This window comes from Dama dama, chromosome 31 (assembly GCF_033118175.1).
Source record: "Dama dama isolate Ldn47 chromosome 31, ASM3311817v1, whole genome shotgun sequence".
NCBI classification, from domain to species: domain Eukaryota; kingdom Metazoa; phylum Chordata; class Mammalia; order Artiodactyla; family Cervidae; genus Dama; species Dama dama.
The window spans coordinates 7,778,308-7,799,674 of NC_083711.1; positions in this window are offsets into that span (position 1 = coordinate 7,778,308).

The window sequence follows — 21,367 nt, forward strand, 5'->3', positions numbered from 1 at the left end:
GGAACCAGGCTCCTTCTGTTATGATGCAAACATATCATTGGCCAGAACTTGAACAAAGAGCCACACCTAGATCCAAGGAGGACTGAGAACTTGAAGCTTTATTCTGAGTGATCACATGCCCCTTTAAACTTCTTTTAATGTGGAAGAGGGGGAAAACCAATTTTGACAGAAAGCTAGCAGAACCAGCCACAGGGATCAACTAGATCTGCCAACTTTTTATTTTGTGAAATAAGAACATTTTTTAAACCTACCACTTACTGCCATCGTTTCGCAAAAGAGGACGCATTTAAAGCCAAAATTGGAGAAGACATAATCTCAAAATAGAGAACAGACTCCTAAATTAAATGAATTTAGATTCATGGAAGAGAGCACTGTATTACCCTCATTTTTCTCATTCCCCTCGAGGCTGACACAGCGGCCAAGCCTCTGTCTCCTGATCTGAACTGGGAGCCATGACCGAGGTGTGGCTGGTAGAACGTTGTCAGCATCATCTTTACCTCCTTACACCACCCTGACTAAGGGGGGACAGCTGTGATTGACCCCGGTGTGGTCTGACTCCCAGTTGCCACGTGGTACTAATATGAAAACCTAAGCCTTCACCCTCTTAAGTCCCTTCCCACTGCCAGATGCCCAAGGGGACCCAGGTGTAGTTGGGGTTCACTGCAGTGTCTGGAGAACCTAATCCCTTGCAGGACTGTATGTTTTACCGGGGTCTCCAGAAACTTCAGCAGCATCACCTCTGCCACCCACACCCCGAAGGTGCCCCAAACAGGAGAGCATCCCCAGCAGAAGCAGCCGTGTCTGTCTCTTTTTAGGCCAATCTTGAAAGGCCACACCTTTCCTAACAGGTTCCCCTCTTCCTGCATCACATCCCATCCACATAGAGCAAGTCCTCGGGAGACCAGCCCAGAGGACCTTGAGGGACACTGGGCAGTGTATTATCTTTCAGGGGCCTCATCTCTCACAAAAGACTCATGTTTTGTCTTCATTTGCTCTATTTATTTTTCGAAAGGAAGTTATTTATGTTATTTCATTAGCCCTGCAGCATATGGGATCTTAGTTCCCTGAAGAGGGATCAAACCCACACCCTCTGCAGTGCAAGCACAGAGTCTTAACCACCAGACTGACAGGCAAGCCCCTTGATTTACTTTGGAGACCTTGGTCCTCTCCACTCCAGGCGGCCTGTGGCCCCCAGTGTCCGAGTCGCCCAGGCAGCCACACAGATGGGATCGTGGAGTACAAGCAAAGGTCAGGGGCTAAGCACTGCCCTTGGCTCAGGGCGGTGGGGGGACCCCTCCAAACAACTACGGGGTATGTCCTGGAGGGTGGAGAACAAGCCCTCGGCTCTCCTGTTGCAAAGGAAACCTTGGAAGAGTTGTTTGCTGACTTATTTTTTATGTGTGCTGTCTTTTGAAAATGAAACGTTTCACTTACATAGTCCTTGACTGCGTATTGTGCATGTCTGCGTGCTAAGTCCTTCAGTTCTGTCCGACCCCATGTCTTCCTGACCCCATGGACTGTAGCCCATCAGGCTCCTCTGTCCGTGGGATCTTCCAGGCAACAGTACTGGAGTGGGTTGCTATTTCTTCCTCCAGGGGAACTGCCCAGCCCAAGGATCGAACCGACATCTCCTGCTTTGGCAGGCCGATTCTTTAGGGCTGAGCCACCAGGGAAACCCAGGAGGGGCTCAGAGAGCCTACAATCCCACGGCTTTGTTTTCTGGCCAAGGAAACTGAGGCCCTGAGAGATGAAGTGACTGCGCAAGCTCACAACCCTGGGGTCCAGGACTCAGGACTCTGCACCCTGGGCTGGGTGCAACCACTGCGGGATGGGACCAATGGAGGGCTGGCCTGGAAAGCGGGAGTCAGATCTGGAAGGATTTGATGCTTCCTTCCAGCACATTCAAGGTCGTCTACCCTTCCCCCGTGCTGCGCTGCTGCGCAGCCCCTGTGCACCCTCCGCACCAAACCGAGTAGATAAACAGAGAGGACTCCGCACAGGAAACTCTCACGGGAGGGCTCTTAGAGATCCTCTAAGAAAAATGTCCTCTTGTTTACAGCAGAGTGCATCCTAGGTGCAATGCCAACAGGGTTTGCTTCTTTGTTTATTTTAACCAAGAAGGGAAATTAGTGGCCAAAGAATATTTTGATAATGAATGGAAAGTTAGTCATGACATTTTTGAGGGGGAAAAATATAAATAAACTTTTTAAAAACTGAGAGCGGTCTCAACAGATGATAGAGGGGACTCACGAGTTTCCACCAACTTGAAGAAATATTTGAGGGGCCTGGAGTGCACACTGTGGGTCTTGGATTCTCCCACACACCCCACACACTGCAGTGTAAGGCTTTGTGTGTGCGTGTGTGCTCAAGTACACGCGTGTGTGAGAGAGAGAGACAGTTATCTCCTAAAGCCATCCTTGTTAATGGAAAGGTTTTTAAATATTTGCAAATGGATCTCATAACTTTACAGAACATGACGGTATCTATTTCAAAACAACCTGGGAGTATTTGGTGTCTGCTCTCGTCTGGTAAATTTCCACTGTGGGCAGAGCTGCCCAGTTTCTCATTCCAGCCCAGCTCACTTCAAGTGGCATGATTTGATTAAGCATTTCTCCACTTTTAATTGCATGCCAAGACCTCAGGGCATCATTTGTTGGGTGGCCCCGAGTGGGCTGAGTGGGGGGTGGAAAGACACGTCCGTCCAGAAAGGTCTGTGCCTGACCTTGTTCTCCAGCATAATTCCGTCTGCTACCTGGCAAAGCCTTCCCATTTTTATGAACGAGCCTCTCTTGGCCAGTGACGTTTTCTAAGGTTGAAGGTGAGGTACAGTTAGGGGAGCGCCTGGATCTGAGGCACTCTTGGCCTTCTGGAAAGCTGGGAGGACATCACCCTGCATCAGCTGAACTCCACCCACCACCTGGGAAATTGCAGCCTTGTGCTGCCCACTTGCAAAGTCTAATAGCACTGTCTTTTAGAAAAAGGGTTGTTTAAGAGTATCAAAAAATCTCAACCTCTGAGCACAGTTTCTGCTTCTGTAAGATGAGGTCATAATAATACTGCCTCATGGGGTTGGGGTGGGAATTAAAGACATTGCAGATGGAGTCCCAGGACACAGTGAAACCACAGATCGTCTTTCAAGACGGCACCCTTGGCAGTCATGGTATTTATGATCCTCCTCCTCCTCCTCACGAGAGTGGGCGTTGTGTTCAGACATCCACCCCCATCCCAGGCAGCTGTGCATGCAGGGCAGGGCCTCAGGGAGCCGCTCTCCACTTCAGACAGCCACCAATTTCCTCTAGATGAGCCTGGCACACAAGGACGGCCTGTAAGGCGTGACCTGCGGGTTAGGGTCACAGAGAGGCAAGGGTTGGAATGTCCTCTCTCCCAAGAAAAAGCCCCAGGAAGAGAGTCTCCTTCATCCTTCAGGATGTCATGGCTCAAGTTGATGCTGTCATCTTGAAGTCAGCTGGAAGATGAGGCCAATGTCAAGGGTGGCAAGGCACAGAGAAGGAAAGAGACTGGGTCCTGGAGGACACGACCGTTGGGGCCAGTTGTCCAGCCAGCCTGAGGCCCCATTGCCTCGAGTGTCCCAGCATCCTGGAGTGTATCCTGGCTGCTTACAGGTAGTTCCCAGACAGACGAGCTGCTACACACCAGCACACTCACCATGATGCTTCTCCAAGTCCTCTCTGGCTGGAAATCTTTGCCATCCTAACAGTGAGCCAACCCCTCAACAGTGAGCCACATCCCCAACAGTGCACAGTACCCCCAACAGTGCACCATCCCCCCAACAGTGAACCATTCCCCCAACAGTGAGTCAACCCCCCAACAGTGCACCATCCCCTCATCAGTGAGCCAGCCCCCAACTAATAAGCAGGGACCCTCCTCTTCACAAGCAGGAGGCTGACCTGCCCGAAGGGACAAAAGACACACACCGGTGGGCGGTTTTCCTGAACTTTCCCAGAAGACGGGAAGCCAAGGGAATGAAATTGAGAACCTCATCAGAGATGATGATGGCTCCCTAGAAAGGAATGAAAAGGGAATTTCATCTCTGAGATTTGCAGAAGAGCACTGCTGCTGTGAATCTTCGGATACTGCTCCTGGGGCGCCCTAAGGAGCTGTGGGCTTCTCTCGGGCAGGGGCAGGCGCAGCATTATAACTGCTCTATTCACTGGGAGGCTCCGGCCACAAGTAACAGAATCCCCGGCTGCAGCCAGCAGCACCAGTGCAGGAATGTACTATCTCCTGTAATAAAGCCTCCCTGGAGGGGAGCTCTGGAGCCAGTTGAGTGAGTGGCTCAGGGACGCCAACAAGGACCCAGTTCTTTGCCTCTCTCCACTTGCTTTCTGTGTGGGCTTCATTCTCTGTCTGGTAGCAACAAGGCTGCAGGAATTCTAGGCATTTTAATAATGACCCCCACCAAGAAAACAGCTGGCTTTGCATTCCATGCCACTCAAGTGCTGCTGACTAAAGGCTTTGAAGAAGGACAAAATCCAAAGTCCCAGGGCCCCAAGTGACAGTGAGGTCCAGCAAAACATGTGAAAGTCTATGAAAAAGATATCCTGTGGCCAGCTACCCAGGACAAAGAAGGATGTTCAATATCACAGTGACCTGCTTGGAATTTGGAAACAATGTTCCCAGGGTGTTTACTACAGCCTCTATTTCAGATTACTGGAAAAGGAGCTAGATTTGAGGAGGTCCTATAGCAAGATGCTTTAGCAGTCATCCAGGCATCCGTAAAGCGCACCTCATCTGGAGCCCGCATCTCCCTCAGATTCTACGGAATGAAAGTTTTCCATGAGGACAACCTGCCTATGGAGGCTTTGGCAAGGAGACTCATCTGTCCCTAAGTGTGCATCTGTGCTGTCACTTCAGTCATGAAGACTCTGTGACCCTACGGACCACAGTCCACCAGGCTCCTCTGTCCATGGGATTCTCTAGGCAAGAACACTGGAGGAGGTTCCCCACGCCCTCCTCCAGGGGATCTTCCTGACCCAGGGATTGAACCTGCATCTCTTATGTCTCTTGCATCGGCAGACAGGTTCTTTACCACTAGTGCCACCTGGTGAAGCCCTCTGTCCACAAGACTCCACTATTATTTATCAGCCTCTGGGTTTCAGGACCCTCTGTTGAAAGTCAATTCCCGGGGAAGGAAAAGATAGACTTGATGATGAATCAAATCTCTTTTTCAAAAAAAACTTACCCAGAAATTCTCCAAAACATATAAGAAGGAGATTTGCAACACATATGACAGAGGTTTCCCTTGTAGCTCAGTCAGCAAAGAATCTGCCTGCAATGCAGGAGACCTGGGTTCGATTCGTGGGCTTGGAGGATCCCCTGGAGAAGGAAATGGCAACCCACTCCAGTGTTCTGGCCTGGAAAATCCCATGGACAGAGGAGACTGGTGGGCTATAGTCCACGGGGTTCCAAGAGTCGGACATGACTTAGCAACTAAACCATCACCACCATGACAAAGGTTTGAGATCCTTCTTTTATCCCAAACTCTTTAACCAATTTTTAAAATTAAGCACACACAGGTTATATCATATAAAACAAAATGATACTACTCACTATAATAATAATAAAAAAAAGGAGTTACAAAACAAGACACATTTGTTTCTCTTTTTTTTTGTTCCCCCTCCCCCAATTTTTGCTGTTTTCTTTATAAAATGGTAGAGAAATGCACACAGTGGCAAGCAAAGTGGCTTTGGTACTATGTTGCTTGTTGTTGCTTAGTTGCTAAATCCTGTCTCCTCTCTTTGTGACCCCACAGATTATAGCCTGACAGGCTCCTCTGTCCATGGGATTTTCCAGGCAAGAATACTGGAGTGGGTTGCCATTTCTTCCTCCAGATCTTCCTCATCCAGGGACTGAACTCGGGTCTTCTGCTGGGCAGGTGGATTCTTAAGCACTGCACCACTTATGACACGCTGCTAATGGTGATACAAACTCATGCAACCTTTCTAGAAGTCAGTTTAGCAAAACAGAGCAAAAAGGTTAAAAAATGTATGTATGTAACCCTTGAACCACCATTTCCACATCCAAAAATGAATCCTAAAGAAACGTGTCCAAGGCAGTTCTGTACACTACAGAATATTCAACACAGTGTTCCTTTTGACATTAAAATGTTAGAAAATACTTATATGTTTAATGAAATTTGAATTAATTAGATGGATGGTGGGACATCCATTTCAGACTCTTCAGTCACCAAAAAAATAATGTAAAAGAATAATTCATCAGAGAGGCAATGTTAAGTTAAAACAGACAGCTATGAATTGTTAAGGTTATTGCAAATTTTGGTAACTATTTTAATGGTGTAACTCTGTGTTAGCTTTATTTTCAAATTTTCTGAGCACACAGTATATACCCAAGATACATGTTTACAATATTTAACAACTGGTTTTTAAGAATGAAGGGCCAGGACTTCCCTGGCCATCCAGATTCTGCACTTCCAATGCAGGAGGCATGAGTATGATCCCTGGTTGGGGCAGACCCTGCATGCTGCACCAAAAAATACGACCCCCAAAAAATTAATTAAAAATAAATTTTAAAAAAGTTTCTCACAAGATGCTTTAAAAAAAAAAAAAAGAATGAAGCCATATCCCCAAATACACGCACTGTAATTATTTTTATCAACTACTTAGTGTATCAACTATCCCCAAACAAAGTGATTACAATTAATTAACTGATTTTCATTATTTAACTGCAACTAAATAATTTAACTATTCAAATAATTGGCTTTATTTAATTACCCACACAGTATAGCTTTATTAACTTCCTTGCACGTTTGCCTATTTTCCACTTTTTTTCTGGTGAAAATATTTTACTTACCAAAAAAAAATCAAAAAACAATAATACAATTGAATTAAGAAATAAAAAGGTCAGTCTGTAGGTATTTTTGAGCCACTGTCTTTCATTCTGCCTTCCCAGCCTCTGCTCCACGTCTGGTCTTCGTTTGGAATCTCAAAAGCGACTCAAGCAAGTATGTTTATCAAAAGCCCTCAAAATCAGATCTTGATATCAATAACCAGATGTTTTTCCTTGACAAGGTGTCAGACGTGATATTCCTGCACAACCTGGCGATGTCAAGCAGAGGGGCTTAAAGTCCCACCCACCGGTGGTGCTTCCCGGTGTTGGCAACGATTATAAATGGCTTCCACAGTTTTGGACAGCAGTCCAGCCCTGTCTATTCAAGGTTTAAAGCACAAACCTTGGACCCAACACTTATTCTATAGATCTGCTCACACACTTACAAAAAGGTGTCTGCATAATATGCTCCCTGCAGTGTTTTTTGAAATAGCAAATGTCTGGAAAACAGACCTGATGTCTATCAATAGAGGGTCATTGCTTCCAAGGGTGCTGTCACTTCAGTCCTGTCCAACTCTTTGTGACCCCATGGACTGTAGCCTGCCTGGGTCCACTGTCCATGGGATTCTCCAGGCAAGAATACTGGAGTGGGTTGCCATGCCCTCCTCCAGGACATCTGCTCAATCCAGGGATGGAACCTGCGTCTCCTATGTCTCCTGCATTGCAGGCAGATTCTTGACCACGTACTGGAAATGAACCACAGCTGCTGAGAACATGAGGGAAAGCTACTGTGTAGATAGAAAAATACATCCAAACTATAAATTAAAATCTTCAATCTGCAAAACAAGTATCTTGATCTCATTTGTGCTAAAAGGGGTGGGGGGACATTTCTGGAAAGGTCCAGGAGAAGTGAGACTTATGGGGTTTGGGGAGGGAGGGGTGACTGGTTGGGACTCTTTCTTTCCACTTTGCAGTCTTTGGTAATGTTTTCCCTCTTTGTCACGAGTAATAATAATTTGTAAAGCTCTGCCTCCTGCCATCTTAGAGCAGGCCTAGACAAAACAAGAGATGCAGACCACTGAGCCAGGCAAGCACTCTCAAGTTTGGGGCATTCATTTCCATGTCAGAAACTCGCCCACAAAGCAGGAAAGGTCATCTCAGGGCAGTGCTTCTCAAACTTTTCCACAGAAGTACCCCTGATGACAAAATAGAACAAACACAGAGCCTCAGGGGATGAAGGAAATTGGCCCAAATCTCTGCCTCAAGCAAAATTTCTTTCGTGTTCAGACTATCTTAAAATTTCAAGCTAGTTTTGATTTATTTACTCCACAATACAGTCATCTTTGAATTCTTGTAGAAAATAACTTTCTTCTCAAATCTTGTTTGTGGAATTCTGGTCACTCTATTGGTAAATCCTTCACTTCCACTTTAAATGGATAAAAGTTCCTGTTAAGATAAAACTTAACGAGAAAAGAATTTATTCATAGTCTCTAAGGGAAGAAAAGTAAAACTGGTGATGGGAACTCAAGATGAGGGGCTTGCGGAAAATTGTGCCTCTGTGTGTGTGTGTGTGTGCGTGTGCGTGCGTGCTCAGTTGTGTTTGACTTTGTGATTCCAAGGACTGTAGCTCACCAGGCTCCTCTTGCCTGGAATTTTCCAGGCAAGAATACTGGAATGGGTTGCCATTTCCTACTCCAGGGATCTTGCCGGCCCAGGAATCGAACCTGCATCTCCAGCATTAGCAGGAGGATTCTTTACCACTTACTAGGACTTGATAAAGGTCAAGAGTTGCAAGTTTAATGTTCATGTGGAAAAATAAATGTCTGATCCTGACTTCTAGAGTGTGTGCTCTAGGCACACAGAGTCAGAACTGGGCTGCAATTTGCAAGCACTTGACTTGAGAATAGAAAGGATTAGACTTTCAAGTTTTAGACTTGAAACTTGTATATGTCAAGTTTTAGACTTGAGATAAGAAAAGGATCAGGATTGGAAACATTCTACCCACCAGTCTGAGAAGTGACAAGGAAGCTGTTCATCTACTTGGAATTTGAGGAAGAAAAAGAGAAAAATACTGGATATCAGAAATCCAGGCCAGTGCTGTTAGAGAAGGTAAGTTCATACTATTTGCCTGGCATAGTGACTTCAAGCCACACCAATGTTAAAAGCAGTCCAGCACTTAAGAAATTCATATGGACCCTGGAAGAGGGAGCAAAAGCTAAAACTGTTTTGTAAAGGTGGTCCTCAAACCCAGGGTTCTAGGGCTTACCATAAAAATATGAACCATACTGAAGATAAACAGAATTAAAAACTTCATGAGGAAATGAATCACCATGAGGGAGAATCCCAGATATAACAAATAGGAAAAACTGCATACCAAGAACGAAAGATAATAGGATAGTATAGAAAAGACATCTAATACACTTAAAAATATAAAGGAAAAAACATAAACTGTAGAAATAGAATGCAAATAGAACAGGAATATTGCCAGAGGACCAAACAGAAGTCTGAGAAAGGAAACATATAAACTTTACATAGGAAAATGCAATTGATGTAATTATAGTTGCCATAGGTGAAGAGAATGTTAGGGAACTGGGAGATTAGAGGAAGTTACCCAACACGCCCCCAAAATTAAAGAGATGGAAAATATGAGAGAGAAGTTAAGAAACATGAATATTTGAATGGGAAAACCCAACATAAATCTAAAATGAGTTACAATACAAAAAAGAAAAATTGGGTGATAATCAAAGAGATAATGGCTGAGAATTCTTCAATAACAAAGTTAAGACATGAACCCACAGTTAAAGAAGTATACTGAAACCTAAAAAGGATAATTAAAATGAATGCATTCCCAGATACATTATAGTGAAACTACAGAATATCAAAGAGAAAAATAAATCTTCAAAGGTTTTGAGGACAAATGAGAAAAAATTTAACAAGGCTAAGAGAGAACAAAATTATATAATAAATGTAAAACATAGAGAACATCTTCTTCTCTAGTGACCACAGGACCAACCTCAAAATTTCCAAAAACAAAAACAGAACAGAAAACATTCTTTAATGACAATGCAGAAATTGCTGTCAAAAATACAAAAATAAAAAGCCCTAGCTAGATGGAAATCTTTAACCATTCTTTCAAAGACATGTTGAGTCTGAGAAAAAATATTAATACAAACTTATATCACAGAATAATAGAAGGTGGTAATAAAAAATACACAATACATATGGCAATACAGTTAAAGCAGAGCTTAATGAAGAAGCATGATCTTATATACTTTTACTAGTTTAAAAGATATAAATGAAGCAACATAATAAAAAAGTTAGAAAAAATCAAATAAACTGAAGGATATACTAGCTGAAGGAATAAATTAATAAATTTAGAATACAATGATCATAAAATATCATAAAACAAGACTGTGGAACTATTTAACAAATTTAAAAGCTGTTTCTTTGAAAAATGAAATATCAATAAAATATACAAACTCATGGCTAATAAAATCAAGAGGAAGGAAGGCAAATATACAAAATGAGATTAAATGAATCCAAACAACTGGATAAACCATGGAAATTAAGCAAATCATATTAAAAATAGTTTGTCCAATGCTATAAAAATAAATTTTCAAATACATTTGAAATCATGGATGAAAAGGACAGTGTTCTAGAACTGAACTCTGCAATACAGGAGCTACATGTGAAAACTGAGCATCTAAAATGTGGCTAGCCAAATGTTCTTAATGAAATAACCACAATACCAAAACCTGAGAAGGATTTTACACAGAAAACTCTAAATTAATTTCACTTACAGATATTAACGCAACAAACAAATGATGACAACAGCAAAAACTAAATAAAATATTGATAGATAGTGTACTTGACCTTCCAGGTAGAATACAATGGACCAGAAAGAGCAATGCTCTCTCAACAATAACACCAATTAGATAAATTTGAAATATTTGTATTTTAAAGACAGTGGAAAATCATGGGAACAACAAGGACCAGACAGACACAGAATTTTCAGAGGAAGAAGAGATCATCTCAAATGAGTCGGCAATTACCATGTAACTAATGTCAGCTTGGCTCAAACAGAAGGACACTATATGGTAAGGTGGTTGGATGGCAATCACCAACTCAATGGACATGAGTTTGAGCAAACTCTGGGAGATAGTGAAGGACAGAGGAACCTGGCATGCTGCTGTCCATGGGGTCACAAAGAGTCAGATACGACTGAGTGACTGAGCAAAAACATATGGTAAGAGAAATCAGTAGAGTTTTCGGTTAGCGCAAAAGGTTGGAAATTGAAAGAACCCAAAATACAAGGCTAATTTTCCCCTTGAAACATTTGTTAAGTTCCAGGGTGGTCGAGACACCTGGTGGCTGGGGTAAACAGGCAAAATGGAATATTCTGCAGTCTTGTAGTTGCTTAGAAAGCAAAGTCCCATCAGAAAGGGAGGCCTGCAAAACACATGACCAGTCTTCCCCTCAAGACATTTGCCAAGTTTTAACTTGTATGGGTGATTGCTTAGCTCAAACAGTCAAAAAAGAAGGACTTTCAGGGCATACCCGAGGTGGAACGCATTTTGCTAAAGTAGAATCCTGCTCCTACCCAACTCGGTCCCTGAGTAGACTGCAACAACCTGCTCTCTGCCTTAACTGCTGAACAGAAGGGAAGGGCAAACTTCACTGTAAGAAGATATCATCTGGGGCCTTTATGAGTCTTTAAAAAATAGTAAATGTATTGAAGAAAATCATTAGAATCTATGACGATAAGCTTGAGCAAGCTCCGGGAGATGGTGAGGGGCAGGGAAGCCTGGCATGCCACAGTTGGTGGAGCTGCAAAGAGTCGGACGTGGCTGAGGAAGTAAGCGCCACACTGCAGAATGTTCCCTAGGACCACACACACCGTAGACCCCAAGGAAAGACCTGAGCGCAACGCTAGGTACACAGAACTCCTAGCGGAAAACATAGGCAGAACACTCTTTGACATACATTATAGCAGTATTCTGTGGGTCTGTCTCCTAAGGAATAAAGAAAGAAAACAGAAATAAACAAGCGGGACCTAAATAAACTTAAGAGCTATTGAAAAGCAAAGGAAGCCATCAACAAAAAGAAAAGGCCACCTACTGAAAGAGCAAGTGAAAGGAAAGTGAAAGTGTTAGTCACTCAGTCGTGCCCAACTCTTTGTGATCCCATGGGCTGTAGCCCACCAGGCTCCTCTGTCCATGGGATTCTCCAGGCAAGAGTGGGTAGCCATTCCCTTCTCCAGGGATCAAACCCAGGTCTTCCTGACCCTGAGACTGACCAAGTCTCCCACACTGCAGGCAGATTCTTTACTATCTGAGCCATTGAATGAGCAAAGATATGTACAAATGATTTATCTAATGAGTTAATACCCAAGATATTCAAAGAACTCACATCTCCACATCCAAAAAAAAAAAGAAAAGAAAAAGCTAAAAGATGGAAGAGGATTTAAGTAGACATATTTCCAAAGAAGATATGAAAAGATGCCCAAGATCACTAACCATTAGGGAAATGCAAATCAAAACCCCAATGAGATATCACCTCAAGCCTGTCAGGATGGCTATTATCAGAAAGACAACACATTTAAGTGTTGGTGAGGATGTGGAGAGAAGGGAACTGTCATGAACTATGTCATGAACAATCCAAATTGGTGCAGTCGCAAAGGAAAACAGTATGGAGATTCCTCAAAACACTAAAAATAGAACTCCCATGAAAGTGAAAAAGTGAAAGTGTTAGTCACTCAGTCGAGTCCAACTCTCTGTGATCCCATGGATTGTGGCCCATCAGGCTCCTTGGGATTCTTCAGGCACGAATACTGGATTGGGTGCCATTCCCTTCTCCAGGGAATCTCCCCAACCCAGGGAGCAAACCCACATCTCCCACACTACAGGCAGATTCTTTACAGTCTGAACCAGCAGTTCAGTTTAGTTCAGTCGCTCAGTCTTGTCTGACTCTTGGCTGTTGCAACCCCATGGACTGTATAGCATGCCAGGCCTCCCTGTCCATCACCAACTCCCGGAGCTTGCTCAAACTCATGTCCATTGAGTCCACGATGCCATCCAACCATCTCATCCTCTGTCTCCCCCTTCTTCTCCTGCCTTCAATCTTTTCCAGTATCAGGGTCTTTTCCAATGAGCTGGCTCTTCGCATCAGGTGGCCAAAGTATTAGAGCTTCAACTTCAGCATCAATCCTTCCAACGAATATTCAGGACTCATTTCCTTTTAACGTTGGCTCGTTTGATCTCCTTGCAGTCCAAGGGACTCTCAAGAGTATGCTCCAACACCACAGTTCAAAAACATCAGTTCTTCAGCACTCAGCTTTCTTTACGGTCCAACACTCACACCCACGACTACTGGAAAAACCATAGCTTTGATTGTATTGACCTTTGTTGTCAAATTAATGTCTCTGCTTTTTAATATGCTGTCCACATTGGTCATAGCTTTTCTTCCAAGGAGCAAGCATCATAATTTCATGGCTGCATCACCATCTGCAGTGATTTTGGAGCCCAGAAAAATAAAGTCTGTCACTGTTTCCACATCTATTTGATATGGAGTGATGGAATCAGATGCCACGATATTTGTTTTTTGAATGTTGAGTTTTAAGTCAGATTTTTCACTGTCCTCTTTCATTTTCATCAAGAGGCTCTTTAGTTCTTCACTTTCTGTCATCTGAGTATCTGAGGTTATTGATAAGAGTTCTCATTGCAAGAAAAAAATTTTTTTTTCTGTTTTTTAAATTTTGTCTAGATGAGATGATGGATGCTCACTAAACTTATTATAATCATTTCATGATGTATGTAAATCAAATTATTATGCTGTATACCTTAAACTTATACAGTGCTGTGTATCACATATCTCAATGAAACTCAGTGAAAGAAAAAAAACTTACTGGTTTTAAAAGAAGACTATATATAGCAGGGGATTCAATTAGTAAATGCAAAAATAGATCAATAGAAATGTTCAAAACAAAACAGAAAAATGATTGGAAAGAATAGAATAGAGCACAAATAATATATAGGACACCGTAAAAAGATCTAATATACATATAACTGGAGTCGAGGGATAAGATAAAGAGATAAGAGTGGAAGTGATACTTCAAGAGACAATAGGAAAGAATTTACCAATACGTATGAAAGACAACAACTCTTTACTCCAGAGTCTCAGTGAACCTCGTGGAAATTACATAAAAAGAAAAATACATCAATGCACAGTAAACATTTGAAGATCCAAGACAAAGAGAAAGTCTTAAAGGCATTTTCTTAAAAATGTACACAGTCTTCAAGGGAGCAATAGTAACACTGATTACAGGATTGTTTTGTCCATGAAAAAAAAATGTGTGAAAGCCAGAAGGCAGTAGAGTGATACGTTAACATTCTAAAAGAAAAACAAAGTACTCTCAAACTAGAATTCTATATCCAGCAAAAGGTCCTTCAACTCTGAAGGCAAAAATAAAATGTTTCAAGCAAGCAAAAAAAAAAAAAAAAAAACCTGAGATAATTCATCCTCAGTGGAGAAGCACTACATGAAATACTAAATGGCATTTTTTTCAAGCAGAAGAAAACGTTCCCAGATGGAAGCACAGAATTTCAGGAAGGAACACAAAGCACTGGAAAAAATAAATATGTGGGAAGGGAGAAAAGAATATTTTCTGTTTGAAGCCAAATAATAGCATCTTGTGAACTTGACAACACACATAGAGGTAAAACTATACAATACTAGCCTTAAGTGTGGGATGGAGTAAATGGACTTCAATTGTTGTGAGGCTATTGCATTATTATTTGAGGTAAAAGTACCAATTTAAGGTTGAAGGCAATAAGTCAGAGACGCAAAATGAAATCTTTAGGGCAATCACACAAAAATTATAATTAAAAATCTAATAGATAATAAAATGGAATAGGGAGGTACATGACTCTCAGCTATGGTTGTAAATTTATTTCTTGCTTTAATTCTGCTAATTTCCATTTTTAAACAATGTTATTAGGTGTATAAATTTTCAGATTCTTGGGTTTCCTTGTGGCACTGGCCCTGTTATCATAATAAAACAGCCCATTTTCCCTCTAGTAATACTTCTTGCCTTAGGGTATTGCTTGATATTAAGATAGCCAACTTAAAAAAAAAAAAAAGATAGCCAACTAAATTTCTTTTTGCTAATATTGCATGGTATAACTCTTTTCATCCTTTTACTTTCATTCAGACTTCATCCTTATATTTAATATATGCTCACTGTAAAAGTATACACTTGGGTCTCAATTCTTTCTATTTAGTCTGATACTTATTCTTTCTGTGTGTTTTGTATTTATACTTCAAATAACTGCTGGTATAGTTACATTAAGTCCTACCATGCTGCTATTTATTTTCTGTTTGTTCCATCTCTTTTATACCTTTGTTTTCCATTTTTGCCTTTATGATGATCAATCATATATTTTTATATCCTATTTTTCTCACAAGATTTTTAATACTTTTAATACTTTAATATAATACTTTTTTGTGTGTGCATCTAACATATATATTACAGGGCTTCCTAGGTGGCTCAGTGGTAAAGAATCTGCCTGCCAAGCAGGGGACACAGGAGACACGGGTTCAATCCCTGGGTCGGGAAGATCCCCTGGAGGAGGAAATGGCAACCCACTCCAGTATTCTTGCCTGGAAAATCCCATGGCCAGAGAAGATTGGTAGGCTACAGTCCACGGGGTTGCAAAGAGTCGAACGTGACTTAGCAACTAAACCACCACTAAAATATATTGCATATATATATATATATATATACATACACACACACATATGTATATACATGTATAAATTCCTCTACTTCTATACTTTAGATTTGTGCATTTGTGTACACTTAAGTTTCATGCACTTTTACTATCAATAAAAAGGCTAAAAGGTATTAGCAAACAGAATTTGTCAGCAGGTAAAAATAATAATGTACATCATGACCACATGGGTTGTTCCAGGAATGCAAGAATGATTCAGCATTAGCAAAGACACTTAATTCTAAGGGGGAAATATGTAGTCACCTCAATACATGTTCAAACAGAACTTGACAATATTTGACAATTCATTCTTGATTTTTTACAAGACAATAACACAAGAATAGACATATATACATACATATTTTTAAACCATATATATAACCTCAAAACAAAATGTGTGCTTAATTAAGAACTGGTAGAAGATTTAACCTAAGTTGGAAATGAGATAAGTGTTTGTTCACTGTCACATCATTTAATTTTCTACCAGCAGCACTAGCCAACACAATTAGACCAGAACAAAAATTGAGCAAAACAAGTAAAACTATCACTATTACAGGTGATTTGTTCTGTACTTTGAAACCCCAAGAAAAAATGTGTGAAAACAACTACAATCAATAGAAGAATTCAATAGGATATGTAAAATTCATATTCAGAAATCAATGGCCTTTGTTTATATAAACAAAATCAGTGAGTCAATAAAATCAAAGAAAATACCTCATATACAATAAAAAGATAAAATTAAAACTAGCTTAAAAGATACATAATCTTTTAAACACTCATAAGGAAAAAAGAGAGAGATACAGAGAGAAAGACAAATAAATGAAAAAATATACCATGTTCTTGGATAACAAAACTTAGCTTTATGTCAATTTCCTTAGCACATAAATGTTAATCGGCTTCCCAGGTGGTACAGTGCCAGGTGGGACAGAACCTGCCTGCCAATGCAGGAGACGCAATAGACATGGGTTCCATCCCTGGGTCTGGAGGATCCCCGGAGAAGGAAATGACAACCTGCTCCAATATTCTTACCTGGGAAATCCTACGGACAGAGGAGCCTGGCAGGCTACAGTCCAGGGTGTCTCAGAGAGTCGGACATGTCTGAGTGACTGAGCACACACATAAATGTTAACTAATAAGTACTATCCCAATAAAAATACAAAAAGCAATTTTTATCTATACAAAATGATTCTAACTTTCACATGGTAAAATAATCAATAGCGTGGGTAATTCTGATAAAGAAAAGAAGAAGGAATAGCTATACCACATGTTAAAATATACTTGAAGTCTTCAATAACTAAAACTTTGTAATAGTAGAATATGATTTTGTCAGACCAACAGATGGCACAGAATTGAAAATCCTGGAAAATACCCAAATACATATGGAAATGTTTAAGATAATGCAGGCATCTCAAATACATGGGGAAAAGATGGACTATTCAAAAAGTTGTGTTGATAACAAACATTTTTTAGATAGACTGTGCATCAACAATAGAACAAATTCCAGTTTTGTATCAAAGCTTTGAATAAACTTTGTATCAAAGTTTTAAACATAAAAAGTAAAACATAAGAACACTAAAGCCAAAATGGAAGATGAAGGAAGTCTTGCTTTTCATACTTTTCAACAGTATGAAAAGGCAACATCTAGAAGTCACAACATAAATGGTTGACAATTTCGACTACAAGGAAATCAAAATTTTCTGCATTGCAGGAACAAAACTAATTTTTTAAAATACCCAAAGCAAACACAAAATGAGAGATGTAGGTAATTCATACCACAAAGAGTTAATTTCCCCAATATTATATAAAGAGCTCCTGCAAATTGATGAGACAAAAGACCAAAAAACAATATAAGGATAAGCATGGGTATGGACACTTTACAGGACACATATTTGGTTTTCAAACATATGAAAATATGCTCAATGTCAATCATAAGAAATATACAAATTAAAACCACATTGATTTTTAAAAATTTATCAGAAATGGCAAAAATCTGATGACAAAACTCTGTTGGTAGGCCGCGCAACACAGGTCTTCTCCTTCCTACATTGCTACTAGAAGCAGAAATTGTCATAGCCCCTGCAGAGAGTTAATTTGGCAACATCTGTCCATATTAGAGATGCATTTACCCTTTGACACAGCAAAAATTTCACTTTTAGGAGTTTACCTTCTGCATAAACATGATCATGTACTCCATGAAGAACTTCCAAGTTATTTGTGACAACACTGTCTAAAAGCAAAAGACTGCAACAACTTAAACGTCCATCTAGAGAGGATCTTTGCACATTTTGGATTTGTAAGAGTTAGTAAAGAGCAATGATGATATTTTGCCATCCTGGACCATCATGGAGAAGGTCTAAGACATGCTACCTGAGAAGAATGAGGTACAGAACGCTGGATCGTGAACTACTACTTTAAAGAGGCCAAGGGGAGTTGGGAGTTGGGGGAAGACTGTGTATTCAATTTGCTTGTCTGTGCAGAAGGAAGCAAGGAGGGGGAGAAATGGAGGGAGGAAGGGGAGGAGGAGGAGAATCTCTAGAAAGATAAACAACAAATTAATAGCAGCGGCTACCTTTTGTGGGGGGAGAGATAAGAACTGAGCATATGGGAAAGTACGCTTTCCACTGTGCAATGTTGTATAATTGTTGATTTCCTGAACCATATGTTATACTACTTATTCAAAACGTTAAATAAATAAACCACTTTGCTAGGAGGAGGCAGCCGAGGACAATGGCCCCTCTCTTCCTCTCGCCCCCAGAGCTGCCGGGCTCCAGCCCAGCACGCCTGGTTGTCTTGGTTTCACAGAGCCAGCGCCGGTGGGTGTAGCTGATTCTCTGAAGGTGATGGGACTCGTTCAGGCCTGCCCAGGGAGGTCAAGGGTGATGCTAGAGCTGGAAGCCCAGGGCTGGGGCACCCTGCAGTGATGAATCCTGTGATTTCAGAGTGGAGCCCCTGATCCCCAAGGAAGAGGGTAGGAACACAGCTGGCCAGGTCTGCAAAGAGTTCTGAGTGTGGCAAAGCATTGTGGGCTTTTCTGAACTGGGCTCATCCAACGTCTCCATCCCTGATCACCCTCCTCGTCCAGTCAGAGCAGCTCAGACTGTGGGCTGACAACTCGGACCTACCTGTGAAGGGCTCCAGGCTGGGGAGAGGAGACCTCTCTGACTCTCGACTTCAGGCGCTCCCTCTGTCCACAAACCATCACTGGCCACCTACAAAGATCTCAGCACAACCCCAGGGGGCCCCTGGGGTTCCCACAGCTCCCTGCTTCGGGGGGAATAAGTTTCCTCCTGCTTGGGGGACCCTCCCTACAATTTAGCAAGTATGAGGAACTGTTTTGTATTGGTCATTTACTACTTTTTTGCAGCTAAACCAGATTCTCTACAGTACTGTGGCCTCTTTAAAGCGTGCCTCAGGGTTCTACTTCCTCCTGTTCTCCAGAGTCCCCAGCACATTATCAAACACAGCAAAGCTTTTTTTTTTTTTTTTGACTTCCCTGGTGGCTCAGCTGGTAAAGAATCCACCTGCAATGCGGGAGACCTGGGTTTGATCCCTGGGTTGTGACGATGCTCTGGAGAAGAGAAAGGCTACCACTCCAGTATTCTGGCCTGGAGAATTCCATGGTTCATGGGGTTGCAAAGAGTTGGACACGACTGAGCGACTTTCACTTCACATGCAGGTGGCTTTTCAGTATCCAAATTAGAAAGAAAGCTGCATTGCAGTCAGTTAAGATCCAAGGTGGCTCCTCAGCTGTGCTGTCCAATGAATGTTCAGAATTCTCATGGTGAAAGCCCTCCAGCCTTTCCAAACAATCTGGGCTCCCTACCTCCGCCCAGCTGGTCCCTGACTTCAGCCCCATCGCTCAGTCCCCTCTAGGGACAGTGCCTGTTCCTCCAACTCAGAGGACCACAGTCCCACCTCAGGCCCTTTGAAACCTCTGGCAACCTCCCCAGCCCACACCTAAAATGCCTAGAATGTTCTTCCTCCAGAAATCCATAGAGGTTACTCCCTCACCTCCCTGTCAGGGCTCTGCTGAAAGACCAGCTTCTCAGTGAGGTCCTCCCTCCTCACTCGCTTTGAAATCACTCCCCCTATCTCACGTATGTGCTTTAGTTTTCTCCATATCACTAATCACCACTGAAAACACTCCTTTGTTTTCTTATTTATCATTTGTCTCCCCCATCACAATGGGAGTGTCCCAAGAGCAGGCACTGTTGTGTTTTCTTCACTGCTGTACGCCCCAGCACACAGTAGGTATTCAGTAAATATTTACTGACTACATTAATACAAGTATTGATTGATTGATTAGCCATGACTCTTCATCAGTTTTGTTGTTCAGTTGCTCAGTCATGTCCAACTCTTTGTGACCCCATGGACTGCAGCACACCAGGCTTCCCTGTCCTTCACTATCTCCTGGAGTTCCTCTTGTCCATTGGGTCAGTGATGCCACCCAACCATCTCATCCTCTGTCATCCCCTTCTCCTCCCGTCTTCAATCTTTCCGAGCATCAGGGTCTTTTCCAGTGAGTCAGTTCTTCACATCAGGTGGCCGAAGTATTGGAGCTTCAGCTTCAGCATCAGTCCTTCTAATGAATATTCAGAGTTGATTTCCTTTTAGGATTGACTGGTTTGATCTCCTTGCAGTCCAAGGGACTCTCAAAAGTGTTCTCCAGCACCACAGTTTGAAAAGGTCAAAGTTAATTCAACTAAATTAACATAGATTGTTCATGTATGTGGACTAAAAGAAACAACAACACTTGCATAGATTTCTTGACAGCTTTATAGACATAATTTCACTTTCTTTTAGTCTCAGGGATTATCTGGATTTTGCAGAGATAAAAACTAAGATTCAGGAAAGTTGGGAGATTCTCCAGGACCTTCAGCGGGGCACTGGCAGAACTGGGGTGGCCGGCTTTCTGGTCTCCTGTCTCCTGAAGCTCAGCTCAAGTCATCTTATCAGGACCGGGCATGGCCCTTTCTTATCTTTCTGTTCTGCGGGTTATTCCTCAAGCTTCATATTCTCCCTTAAGAAGAAACACCTGTATTTTCTCCTTTCCTTCTGTTTTCCCTCTCCCAGATCTCAAGGCCCATTGTCCCCTCGCCCTCCAGGCCCCCCTCCAACCCCAAAGCCTTTGTGACTGTCTTTTGGCAGAGGCTCTCCTGGGCAAGGCTGCACTCTGATTTTTGGACTCTGTTCACTAGGTTCTTTTATACTGCGAGGAGCAGAAACAGGCCTGGATCCCATGAAATCATGGGGATTTATGGCAGTAATTCACGTGGAGTTAAGAAAGATAGGGATCTCATAACACAGCCCAGCTTCACGGAAACGCTTGCCCAGCAGCCTCGCTCCAGGGGCTGGAACACAGGCTGCCGGCGCCTCCCCTGCTCTTTCTGGCTAACTTCTGTCCTTCCAGCTCCGATCCGCATCCCCCTTTCCCCCCGCAAAGGCAGACCAAGATGTCCCCCCTTTGTGGCCCTGCAATTATCTCTGGATCACGGCACTGGTCCAGGATCCTGTCCTGGGTCTCCTCACCTTCAGGAAACACACACCTTTGCTGACTCCTAACCCTTCGCTCTCTAGGACCCACCGGCCCCTTCTAAAAGGGCGCCCGAAGTTCAGTTCGCGGGTGGATAGAAAGGGGGCCCCCAGCTCATTCATTCTCCGAACACTTATCGGGTTGCAAAGCCCAGGGGAGGCACTTGGGGGTGGGGGGACAATTGCGTACCGGCTGCTTGGGTGGGCGAGGGGTGGGGGCACTGGTTTATATTTAACACACACACCCCGTATGGTTTATA